Source organism: Ochotona curzoniae, unplaced genomic scaffold (assembly GCF_017591425.1).
Source record: "Ochotona curzoniae isolate NIBS_2020 unplaced genomic scaffold, NIBS_Ocur_1.0 patch14, whole genome shotgun sequence".
Classification (NCBI taxonomy): Eukaryota; Metazoa; Chordata; class Mammalia; order Lagomorpha; family Ochotonidae; genus Ochotona; species Ochotona curzoniae.
In genome coordinates, this window is record NW_024466684.1 from 1,460,641 (window position 1) to 1,473,754 (window position 13,114).

General features: G+C 52.1%; 1 protein-coding gene and 1 pseudogene across 2 annotated transcripts in view; both read right to left on the reverse strand.

The window, feature by feature from the left end:
* LOC121166446 overlaps nt 1–13,114 on the reverse strand; it is a 1,182,205-nt pseudogene that overhangs the window by 299,841 nt on the left and 869,250 nt on the right.
* LOC121166429 (A disintegrin and metalloproteinase with thrombospondin motifs 2) overlaps nt 1–13,114 on the reverse strand; it is a 180,670-nt gene that overhangs the window by 165,213 nt on the left and 2,343 nt on the right. The gene's annotated exons all lie outside the window — the stretch shown is intronic.

Genomic DNA, 13,114 nt, shown 5'->3' on the forward strand with positions numbered 1-13,114 from the left:
GCAAAACTACTCAAATTCCATTGAACAATCTAGCCCACATAGTAAGAAAGTGAATGAATATATTCACACACTGATATATTATGAATTGCAGAAGATGACTGCATGCTTAGAAAAGCCTCCCTACCCGCATGCACACAAAGAAATCCAAAGAGAAAGAAAAAAATAACGATAAGGAACTCCATGAAAACATTTAGTTGCAAAATAAATTTAGACCCTTGGATATCTGGGAATGCAAACATGGGAAACATCCAAGCAAGAGATTTATTTTGAAAGGATTTTTGGTGATTATCTGTGGTTTGTATCCATGCCACTGCCATTGCGGAAGACTGATATGCTGAAACACAGGGTGAGATGCCAGCCGCTGGGAGCCAGTGAGCAGAAGCACAAGGTGAGAGGCCGGGGGTCACATCAGGGCAGCAGCAGTGCTGGGGCTGGGGTTCGCCAAGTGTTGGGCCGCATTTCTGCAAACACATCGTTGGTATCTGCTCTGTTTGCTCATGGGTAAGGGAGACATAAAGATTTAGAGAATATCATTCAGCTGCAACAAGTAGGTGCCACGTGCTCTGAGGAAATGATCATGCACATGTTGTACATCAAAAGTATCCCTCGGAGCTGGCATTGTGGCACAGCAAGTTAAGCTGCGTTTGTGATATGGGCATCCCACGTGATGAGTGCCAGTTCGAGTCCTGGCTGCTCCACTCCCAATCTAATTCCCTGCTAATGCACCGGAAGGGCAGAGAAAAAAAGTATCCAAGTACTAGGGCCTGTGCCACCCACATGGAAGATACAAATGGAGTACCTGGTCCAACTTTGGCTGTTTCAGCCATCTTGAGAGTGAACCAGCAAATGGAAGATCTCTCTTCTCTTTCCCCTCTATTTCTCTCACTCTAACTCTACCTTTCAAATAAATAAATCTTTTTTAAAAAAATGTATTCCTAGATATCTGTAATAATCACTGTAAAATGTAATGGAAAAGATTCTATTTGTAATGGCAATAAAATTCTAAAACCAAGGAATAAGCCTACTGGGATACATTTCAGAGATTCAAATCAATGTTCTCATTTCCCTCTGAAAATTAAACATCATGAAGATGTCGATCACTTGCTCAGCAAAGATTAGCTGAGACGGTGCTGCTGGCTGCCCAGCTATGTGAGACAGGTAACAGCCAGAAGGAAGAGCCTCACTGGAGGCAGCTTCAGATCATGAAAACAAACCCAAAAGCCACCTGGAAAGTGGGCCAAACCAGCTGCAACCTTTTCTTAGCCACAATGGTGATCCTTGATCCATGATGGTGATCAGCTATTTGAACACATTCCTAAGCAACAATGATGGAAGAGCCTGGGACTCATGCAAATAAATAAATAAATACATAGATAGATAAAACAGAGAGACCAGAAATAAACCAGATCACCTCCTGGAAGTTTACGAAGATGGAGAGCAGAGATTCCTAAAGGAAGGGGCAGCGTTAGCCATCTTAAAAAAAAAAATGCAGCAATGCACAAGCATCACTTGAGTCAGGGAACTGAATATTAAACAGTCAGATCAGGAAGAAAGCAACACAGTGAACAAAGAACTTCTTTGAAAGCCTGACTCTTGTCTACAACATGAGTCGACAGAAGGAATCCACGGGAAAGGTTTGACAGCGCTGGCAGAGCCAGAAGAACGGGACGCCAGCAGGGCAGAGTGAAGAGGCTGGGCAGACAGGCAGGCAGACAGATGTCACTCAAGCCACAAGTGAGGACGCTGAGCCTCACCAGTCAATCAGGGCAGATTGACACTAGAGCCTACAAAGACAGCAGAGCCACCCTCTGTGGCCAGCAGCCTCCCTGCAGCTTCCCCTGGCTTTGCCTTTGATGCCCCTAGTCCTGAGCTATCCCACCCCAACAAGCATCCCAGCCCAAGACTCTGGGAAAGAAGAGGCTGAGAGAAGGACAGGGGAAGGGAGGAAGAAGAGAGAAGGGCTTCTAAGAGAGAAGGGAGGGGTGGGCCAGGGATCCAGAGGTGGAACCCCCACAAGGCTCTCCTCCCCTCACCTGACAGCTCTCCTTGCAGCTGCAACTGGGGCTGTGGGGGAATTGGTGGCAGAGGTGTAGTAGGGGAGGCACAGCTTAGAGCAGTTGAGCACAGACCCTGCAGGGTGAAAGCACTCAGGCCCGCCTGGCTGATGCTGACCTCCAGTCTACAGTCCAAGCCCTCCACAGTTTGTTACAATGGTCCCACCTGGCCATAACTGCATAGTGGCTTCCACTCTGCAGCCCTAGAGGTCTCCAACAAGTGCTATTACTCCCCTCCCTGGAGGGTGGGAGGGTACTACTAAAGGGTGCCCACTTTAATCCTGCCCCTGGAATTGTACAAGCACCCCCCCCCACCAGAAGTCATCTCATTATCATCCAAGAGTCCCTCTCTTCCCTCCAATACTGCCCTCCAACCAACTGGAGTGATTCCAGGGGCATCAGCACCAGGGAGCGCAGGGAGAGTAGTGCGACAAAAGCTGCTCCTGTCACTCAGGAGGTCTGAGCTGGGAGTGGAGGCTGAAGAACAAGCCCTCATCTATCATAGTTAGTGGTCACAGGGAAGGTCAGGCCTTAGCTTGAGGCTGCTGAGTTCAGACCAGTGGCCAGGCCTCAGCCAAAGGGAAGGGGCTGGGGGCCCACCAGGGGTCACAGAGAAGCAGGCCCCACCCAGTCTGTAGATCAGTGCCCAGGGTTCATGGAGTTCCAGAAATGAAACACCAGCTTCCCACCATCTCCACTGCCCCTGCTGCCCACAGTGAAAGCCTAGGAGATGAGCTTGCAAGGGGCCAGTCCTTCTTCTAGGACCGTAAACTCCCAAGTGGGGAACCCAAGTACAGGCAGGAGCCACCACCCCCATGGCAACTTCCTGCATCCTTACCTGCCAGCAGGCCTGACCATCCCTCCTGCCCCTATCGGTCATCAATTCCTTTCTTCCTGGCCCAGCCCAGCCAGCCTTACTGACCCTTGCTGTCACATGAGCACATGCCCTAGGAGTCAGGCAGCATCATGGCTGGGAGTCCGGAGGGCTCTGGGCCATGGACTCCTATACCCCGTGGCTGGTCTTGGGTCAGCAGCCATGCATCCTGCTCTGCAGACAGCTGTCGGGGGAGGAGGGAACCAGAAAAGGCACACACCCCTGGCCCAGCCGAGGCTGACCAGAATCTCTCAGACCCTGGAGGGACAGAGCTGGGAATGGAGCCAGGGCCCCTGTGAGAGGGAGGATGGGGTGCAGGTGTAGAAAAGTAGTCCACAATTCAAGATGGAAGACCCCCCCAACCATGGGGCGGGGCCCATCCTACCAGAAGCAGCACTTTCAGCAAAGCCTTGTACCCCATGTGCTGGGAACAGGGTACTGGACTGTATTGGCAGGGGGTAGTACAGGATAGAGGGGATAGCAATGCCTTTGGCTGGCTGGTGAGGGGAGTGGGAAAGGGCTGGGGAGATATGCAAATTTCTGCTTCTTTGCCGATGAAACCAGGATCACAGCAAACTAGCATTCAGAGGATATTGCCTTCACCTGCAATCCATCTTAATCCACATGCACGCACACATTATATTAAGCAGAGAAGCGCCCCGAGCATTCCCATTAGAGCCAGGCACCAAGGAGGATGCGCAGCCATGCTGCCACCACAGCCACCGCCAGAGCTCACAGCCCTGGAAAGGAAGGGTCCAGGTGACCCAGGTGGGAAACCAGGAGCCAAAACTTATCATCCGCAGTCAAAACATCTCTGTAACCTGAGAACCCGAGGGAATCCACAAAGAGAGCAAAGGGTTAACGAGTTCCCTCAAGTCACTTGATAAAACATGATCGTATAAAAACCAGTGGCCTTCCTGGATACCAAATACAGATGGAAAGGATTCAATTCTCAATGGCAAAAAGAAAAACCAAATCCTTGAAATAACCTTGACTCAGAATAATGGGCAGCCTGTATTTAAAAACCAAAACAACAATGTAAAATACTGTATGAGACAACAATATAGCAGAATTAAATAAATCAGGAAATACACCATGTTCCTGGTAAAGGTTGTAAATTATGTCAATTCCTTCTGTAATTAGCCTCAAAGTTTAATGTCAATCAAACTCCCAAGGGATTTTCAAACCTGACAAAACAATTCTAAAATTCATCAAGAAGAATAAACATATGTGACCAGCTGAGAAAACTGTGTGAAGGACTTACAGCAAAGGAGTACATGTCCAGCAACAAGGCTGGGTTGGCACTGTCTGGGGGAACACAGGGCGACTTCTGCAGCCCTACCATGTGTGAGAAATGTTGGTGGGCGGGAGGGAGGGAGAGGAAGAAAGAAGGAGAGGGGGAAGGAGGGAGAGAAAATGAAGAAAGGGAGAGGAGAGAAGGAAGGGAAGGCAGGAGAGAGGAAAGGCAGAAGCACAGGGGGAATTGACGTTAGACATATTTTTGTTAAAACCCCAACAGATCCAGCATGCTATCATTTCAATCTGCAGCCAGCACTTTCTCAGCGAATTCCTCTTCATCTTCACACACAAACTTTGGGCAGCCAGGTGTGTACTTCCACTGGGAACAGTCACATCCTGTGCTTCAGGGCTTCACCTAGCTTACCACCATGGGACTGCACAGAGCAGCTTCCCAGTCTCCAACATGTGAGCTCTCACTACTTCACACACACAACTGATGGACACATGCCACTGTGTGAGTGTGTCCACCAGGGCTCTAGCTTCCAGTGTGGTGCTGTGAACCTGAGGGACCTCCCAGATGTAGGCCTGGTGGGTAGCAATGAAATGGTGGGTGCTCGAGTGTGGTGCCCCGAGCCCAGAGGAACTCTCAGAGGTGGGCCTGGTGGGTGGCGATGAGATGGCAAAGTGCCGATTTTCACAGTGCTCTCAGCTCCTTGTCACCATGCAGCCACTGTCCTCTCTGGAGTGGCACAGCTTTCACCAGAGCCAGGACCATGCTGTTTGGACTTGGCAGCCTCCAACACTAAAAGCTAAATAAACCTCCTTTCTATGTAATCCAGTCTCAGGCATTTCATTATAGTAATGGGAAATGGATGGATGCAGTACAGACTGACAGAAAAACAGAATTAGTCTGGAATACACATAACCCCAAGACTCATCTCAAAGGAATGGAGATGTGACATAACTAGAAAGAAGGGGGGAAAAAATGACACGCACACACGCATAAGGTTTTTCTCAAACATTGTGAAAAGAGGAATTTAAAAGCAAGTTTATTTTGGTGCCCCCCAAAAGTTGAAACTCATATATAGCTTTTTCTTTTAAAGATTTATTTATTTGAAAGGCAGAATTACAGACAGGGAGAGACAGGGGGAGACAAAAAAAAATGAGAGAGAGAAATCTATCTGCTGATTCACTTCCCAAACGTTTCCAACAGCCAGGCTGGTTAGGCCAAAATCAGAAGGCTGAAATTCCATCTGAGTCTCCCACACAGATGCACATGGGTGCAGGGATCCAAGGACGTAGGTCAAGTTCTGCTGCTTTCGCAGGTGCACCAGCAGGAAGCTGGATTGAAAGCAGAGCAGCGAGAATTCAAGTCAGCATCTATATGGGAACCTGCCATTACAGAAAGCACTTAATATGCCATACCCCAGTACCAATCCCTATTATCTTTCCATAGTAAGCATGTTCAGGGACTTTTTGAACACCTTTTAAAGACATGGAATTCAAGTTTTGTGGCACCAACATAAACTCTGTTTTAATTTATTCCATGAACCCTGCCAAGAAGCCCCATATAAACATGCATGTTCACAGACCTCAGGAACTTTGCATGACGCAAGCAGAGGTACCTGCCACAGTGGCCAGTGGACCTTAGGTCAACTTGGCATGAAGTGTACAGATGGTTTTCTTGGGGTTCCCCATCCCTGTCTTCAAAGGAAAAACCTTCAAATTCAGAGATGAATCCTTGAATACTTGGCTCACAGAGCTGCTGAAGGCTGGTCACGCTGGCACCCACAGCCCTCTCCAGTATTGCCCTGCTTCCCTGGAATGGAATTCACAAGGCAGCAATGGACAGTGTGCTGGGACCAGTTATCCCACAGTCATCAAGCCCCTTGTTCAGAATTCTCACACACACTTTTTTCACATTTGAAACCTGCAAAGCCAGATGAAACTGTCTGGTCTCAGAACCATGGGGTGGCTGGTCTCGTATGGCACACAGCAAAGCTGGACACAAATTCCACACAGCCATCGCTTTCCCTGGGCAGTGATAGTGCCTCTCAGGTGGAGACCTTCGCCACTCAGAATGTCTCCCAAGATGTGACCATGAAGAGTGAGAGCATGTGCAAAAGGGCCAGAGAGGGCTGAGCATGCAGCTTGGGCATCAGCGAGACACATGCCCAACCCTGGAGTGAGGATGGGACAACACTAACCAGATAGTGCTTGGTCACCGTGACTCAGGCAAAGCAATGGCCAGGCAGGAGAAGGGCTCCTTCCTGCGCAAAGGATAGCAACCAGGACAGAGCAGGGCTGTCAGAGCTGGGCCTCCACTGCAGGGGTCTGTCTCTGAGGCACCTCATGGCAGGTGCAATGAGAATATCTCCTACCTCTTGGTCAGCAGTGACACAAGAGAGTTACAGCACATCCTATTTTGGTGTCATCTTAGAGGTAGGGAAATGCAAAAACTGCCCAAACCCAGGCCTGGCCTGAGAAGGCACTATATCCCCATGTGCCCAAAACCCAGAGAGGGGGTGCTGCTCTGAGGTGGGGTGTGCTGTGCTACATCTGTGTGCAGGCCACACAGCTGGCTGTGGACCTGTAGCTGCTCTGGCACACAAGTGCTCTGCTGCCCCTGATAACCACGGAATTAGGGCGGGATGGGAGGTAAGGGGAGGCAATGAGGAGCCTGAGAGCCTGCTGGCCTGTTGGCAGGGTCTGAACCCCAGTACTTGACACCCCAGCCCTCTACCTGAAAGCAGAAGCATGCATCCTACTCTGCAGCCATGAAGACAGCATGCATCGTAATTGAAATTCACAGATGAGCCTGAGGAGCCGGCTCCAGGCCCGGTAATAACTTCTCCATATTAATGGCAGCACCACAGGCCCGGTGAACAGCTGACATTTAATAAAAGACATATGCAGCAAAGCCGGAGACGCCTGCCTGCCTGAACTTCCTGTTCCAGAGCGCCCCCCAGTGGAAGGGGAACAAAATGCACAGCCACCCCACCTCAACCCCTTTCCCTCTCAGGAAACACTGCCAAGAGCATGCACATGCTTACACACACGCATATGCAGATACAACAAAGTCCACACACACTCACACAGGCTCACTCAAGTGCATACATAGGCACCTACACACACACACACATCTAAATGCTCACACACACTCACACAGACTCACTCAAGTGTATACACAAGCACCTACACACACACACACACACACACACAGAGGTACCTGCATACACAGACACCCCTAAATGCTCATACACATTCACACAGGTTCAAGTGCACACACACTGCACATGCTCACATTCACAGATTTGGGTGCACATGTACAGGGACACATGCACACCTATGTACCCATATATTCCTTCATATAGGACAGGCAAAGGCACACACACCCCAGGCACGGGTGAACAAGGTCATGCAGCCTGCACATGCCAGAGAAGAAAGTCTAACCAAGACCTGCTTGCCTTGCCCATAGAGTCCCAGGATCCCAGGAAGATGAGTACCCTGTAAATCTATCTGAAGACTCCAGAGTGAGAAGGCCCAGGCCACAGGGGTGCCAAGAGACCTGGTCCTCAGGTCAGAAGAACTGCAAGACAAGGGACAGATCGCTGTGGGAGGACAGACCAGGACAAGCTGGTGCCCCGTAGGATCAGGCAAGGGCCTCCCTTTCCTTAAAGAATCCCAAGGCGAGGGTCTGGGGAGCTGCATACATTCCCAGAGCCCAGGCTCACTCCCTATAGAATTGGAGCCATGCCTGGCTCATAGAAATACTGCAGGGCTTGGCTGGGACAGGACCCCTGTGTAAGAAAGAAGCAGCCTGACCAGAGGATGGCTCCTGGGACACCCCTGACCCCTAGAGCAGAGGGCCTCAGCTCAGGCCCAGCAACGGGGATGAGGCCACACTGCCAGGCTCTGTCTCCCAGTAGCCCTTGCTTCCCTCATTACCACACCGGGCCATGGGGTGGAACATGTGACTCAAGCCACAATCAGCAAGTTACATTCCCAGAGCCACAGTGATTGCTTACAGAAAGGTCCCGGCACCTATGTCTATTCAATCAAAGCAATGTTCAGGGCTGTGTGGGAAACCTGCAGAAAATAAGTCCTTCCTCTCTTCCACATGCTATCTCTGGGCCATGCAAGATGCGAGGACAGTCACACACACAGTCAGGAGTTCCCCTCGGGAGCAATCACACGGGGGGACCAGCAAGTGGGGTTCAGGTTGCTGCTCAATCTAGAATGTCCCCAAGCTAAGCCCACCAACCCTCAGTGGCCTTCTTTCATTTCTTTTGTTATTTTTAATGATTGGTTTATTTTTATTGAAAAGACAGATCAGATTTACTGAGGAGAGACACAGAGAAAGATCTTCCATTCACTGGTTGACTCCCCAAATGGTTGTAATGGCCAGAGCTGACCTGATCCAAAGCCAGGGGGTGGGAGCTTCTTCCAGGTCTCCCACACAGGTTGCCCTCTACTGCAGGGAGCTGGATGGGAAGTAGAGTAGCCAGGACATGAACCGATGCCCATATAGGATTCTGGGGCTTCTGAGGTGAGGATTTAACCATTGAGCCATCATGCCAGGCCCTTTAGAGGCCTTCTTGGCCATAACCATTTGATGCAGAGTACAAATGCTGGAGGTCAGGCAATGGACCTGTTGGCTGTGGCTTGGCCACCCAGAACACAAACCCCAGCCCAACAAGTGAGCCTGGTCTTGGCAGCCACAAGTCAGTGCCCAGTGCTCCCCAGCCACACTCCACTAAGAAAAGGGTCCCAGGAAAGCCCCATCTGTTGCCTTCCCACCCCTCGCAAAAAAATAGCCCCGGAGAGAAAAGGGTGATATGGTCAGTCAGGCCGAGTTCTTCAGCCCCTGACCCCCAAGGTCATCACCGGGATTCCAGGCCAGCCCAGGATCCTGACACCAGCACTATACCCAGCATTCCACCAGCTACCACCATGGCTTCCTCATGAGAGCCTGGGCTCTTGGGCCCAGACAACTCCCAGAGGGTCCAAGACATGGCACAGAAGTGCTGCCTCTCTGGAGGCCCGAGGGAGGGCTGGCAGTAAGGCCATGGGGCCATGGATGGGGCTTGGGCTAGACAGGACCACCCTCTCCCTCCACAGGCCCTGTCTCATCCCTACCTGGCCCCCAAGGTACCTGAGTATGAAAGCCCTGCTTTTAGAGTCATCACTTGCCACCCCAACAAATTCAGTGGGCAAGAAGAGTGAGTTAACCAGGACCAGGTGAGCAGTGACCAGAGCTCCAGGTCTCCTTGCCCCCTGCCCATCCAGCCCTTGACCCAGATAACCCATGGGGGCTTCCCTTCCCTACTCAGTTGAGTTTGAGCCAGAGGAGGTGATCTTGGGGTTCTACCAGGGCCAAGAACATGCAGGCACAAGCATCGTCCTGTGGGAAGGGCAGCAGTGCTCTGGCCCACTCTCCAGGACCTACCCCCACTGAGAAGACCAGGAAGTGGGGGGCTGGGGGAACAGCCCTAGACTGCAGGAGCACAAGGTCTCCATAGGAGCACCACCCCCTTTTCACTCTTCCATCCCTGCATACCTTCCAAACTCTCAGCTTTACCCTGCAGACACAGCCAGAGGTACGAGGAAGGTATTGCTTGGGTTTGTCCCAGACATGGTGCCGCTTCAGCTGAGAACAACAGAGTAGCCAGGGCAAGGATACAGCTACAAAGGCTCAGGGTCAGTCCAGAGTGAGAGGAACAGAAAGGACAATGTACCGGTAATGCAGATGTAAGGGGGACGCAGGGACAGCTGAGGCTGGGGGCTCCTAGGCTGAGTCCCAAAATGGGGGGTCTGGAGTGCCACTCAGAAGGAGGTACACAAGTTTTGGGAGGAGGGTCATGCAGGGGAGAGACCTCAGGGAGGAACCACTGGGGAATCTATGCAGCAGGGAGCCGGGACCTGGGTCCTAACATCTCTGGGATGGTTGGAGCTGTGATCTGGAGAGAATAGGGAGACCTGGGCTCCTCTGGAGGAATACAGGATGTCCAGGTGGAGCCAGGAAAGGGGAAGTCAGAGTGCATCCCAGGAGCTTGCAGCCTGGGTGGGGCAGGCGTGGGGGAGGGCTGGCAATGCTTGTGCCTGCCCCCACACTCCAGTCCCTTTCATTCCTGAGTCAGGGTGATCTGACCCTTATCACTGGTCCCACATGTGGGTGAGATCAGTGCCAGGCGCACAGCACAGACCTCAAGAGAACCCTCCCCAGGGTTCTGGCATGCATCATCCAGGTCTCCATTTTAGAGTCTGTCTCCTTGGCAGGCAAGTTAGGCCTGAGTGGTCCCCAGAGGATGGAAAGCATGTCAAAATGAACACAAAACCAGTGGAGGAAGCTGACAGTTGCAACTTCAACATCCCACCTTGGTGCACCAGGGAGACTGGCAACTCTACTTCTGATCCAGCTTCCTGTTGACACACCTAAGAAGACACTAGGGAATGACCCAAGTGTTGCACCTGCCACCCACATGGATGCTTCTGGGTTCTGGCTCTGGCTTGACCCAGACTAGGTGTTGCAGCCATTTCGGGAATGAACCAGAAGATGATCAGTTCTCTCTCTTTCTTTCTCTTTCCATTTTTCCATAAATAAGTAAATAAATCTCTAAAACAAAATGAACACAGAGAGCAGCAGGTCTGAGAAACACACAGCAAGTTCTGAGTCTCTGAATGCAGCCATGCCTGAACTCCCAGGACTTCCCAGCTGTGCCCAGGAAGGCCCTTTATGCTTCATCCAAGATGGGCTGGTTTCCTGTCACTTAACCTGAGCACATCTTAGTGAAGACCACCTTAGGTTATCGTGTACATCAGTAACAGCAGACACCAAGCAGGTGCCTCAGCTCTGACCTGAGAAGCTCCAGTAACTACAAGAACCCAGGAGTCCCCCACAACCCCCTCTGGTGCTCTACCTTTCCATGAAACCAATCTGCCTCAGCTTATCCATCCCCCAAAAATGAGAGGACCACAGTTGACACAATCATGTGCACAATCCTTATCTGGGTAAGTCAAAAGACTTAACATGGCAACCACTACCCGCTTTCAAATCAGAGAAACACTTGGGGCCAGGCAGACAGCTGAGCAAGGGTGTGCCCCAGGCGGGGGTGGGACATCAGGCAGGTCTCACCTGCCTATGTCTTTGGAGACAGAATCATCCCCACCTTGAGCAACAGGAGCCCAGCTGCCTGCTGTGGTCTCCAAATGTCTAGAGAAAGGCTCCTGTGCCTGGTCTGTGTGCGCAGTGCAGGATGATGGGTGAGGAGGGGTCTGGGAGGGTATTCCACTACAGCAACATGTAGAGACCAGAGAGGGGACCTCCCCACCCCAAGCTGTGCACACACCTCTGAGCCCAAGGGTGAGTGCTGGCATGTGCCGGTTGCACACAGCAAGCAAGTGCGGTGCCCAGGGCAAGCCCGCAAGTGTTCCCAGAGCAGAAATGGCTGCAGAGGAGCCATGCTTCTCAATGGGTATCCCCAGGAGCAAGAGCCTCCTCAGGCACAGCTGCGTGCTAACAGGATCCCTGGGATCCCCATGCATGACTCACCAGCAAGGTGCCCTCAGCCACATGGCAAGGAAGAGCGGGAGAGGGCTGTGTGTAGCTGGCTGCAGCCCATGCATTTCCCACAGTGAGAGCATAGCAATAACCCTGCGTCCCAGCATCCTTCCCCGCCCCCCACCGAGACTTAGAAGCACTGTGAGGATAAGGGGTTGCCCAGACCCAGGCCAGAATCCCAGCTTCACCAGCAGTATGGTCCTGGGCAAGGTTTGCAGCTTCTCGCAGTCTTGGGGCTTCCTCTGTGCACCAAAGATGAGCACACCTCCCCTAAGGGGCCTCCATGAGGGTGCCATGCACGGCATTCACCAGCCAGTAGGTTCCTCACAGAAACACAAAGGCACCTGCAAGCTGAAAAGCAAAACCCAAACGGACACCTCTAGGAAGGGAGATGGAGTGATGACACCATGTCTCAAGGCATTTGAGGCCACTCAGGCAGGTCCAGCCTCCCTTGCACCACCCCTCCCCACCCCCATACTCCTTTGAGCTCTGCCTTGTGCCTCTGTGCGCGTCTGTCCGGTACCGGTGCCATCTCTGCCTGCCTTTTCCTGCCCAGGCCAATTCACACCGGGTGGCTCTTCCTCCGCACAAAATGCCCACATGTGCCTTTGATAGCTGACAACCCATTCTTCCAGACCTCTTTCAGTCAGCCCCCTAGGAGCCTACTCTCAAAGCCCTGACTGGCTCCCTTCAGCTACCCTGCAGACATGAGCTCTCTGAAGGCCTTCTAGGCCGGCAGCATAGCTGACCGGTCCCCAAAAAACACCTAAGATGCTAGCTGAACAAATGAATCATCAAACAAACGAATGAATGAATGCATGCATGCAGCTAGACCGCTCCAGGATGTTCTATGAGTCCCAGGATGTCCTCAAGGCCAAGAGGGATGCACCACGTTAGCCCAAGGACATTTTCTAGAGTTGGCTGTAATGTGCCTGGCTGCTAAGGAACTCCAATCTAAAGCAGCGATTTTTCTTTTTCCAAAGCAACAAGTGACATAAATCTCCTGCAGCTCACTGGTCGATCACGGGGCTGCAGACAGTGGGGCAATCCGGCCGGCTGAGGCTCAATGTGCTGGGGCTAGGGCGGGGGCAGGTGGGGTGGGGTGGCCAGCAGGGCAGGCGGCAGGAACGGTCAGGGGCGGAACCACGGTGGGTGGCAGCAGATGTCAGCCAGCAGGGCATGCCCACCACACACCCAATCTAAAATAGAAAAAACTGCAGTGGCTTCTGCCCATGCCAGGCCTCTGGGCAGCCGGACACAGCAGCGCCAATGTCAGCTTCCTCCCTGAGAATCGATCCATGCTTCCTCAGAGGCCCTCTGGTATGAAGCCAGAGTCTCAGTGGGCCCCCAGGCCACACTGGGGGGCTCAGGCAGTTGTGGGAGTCC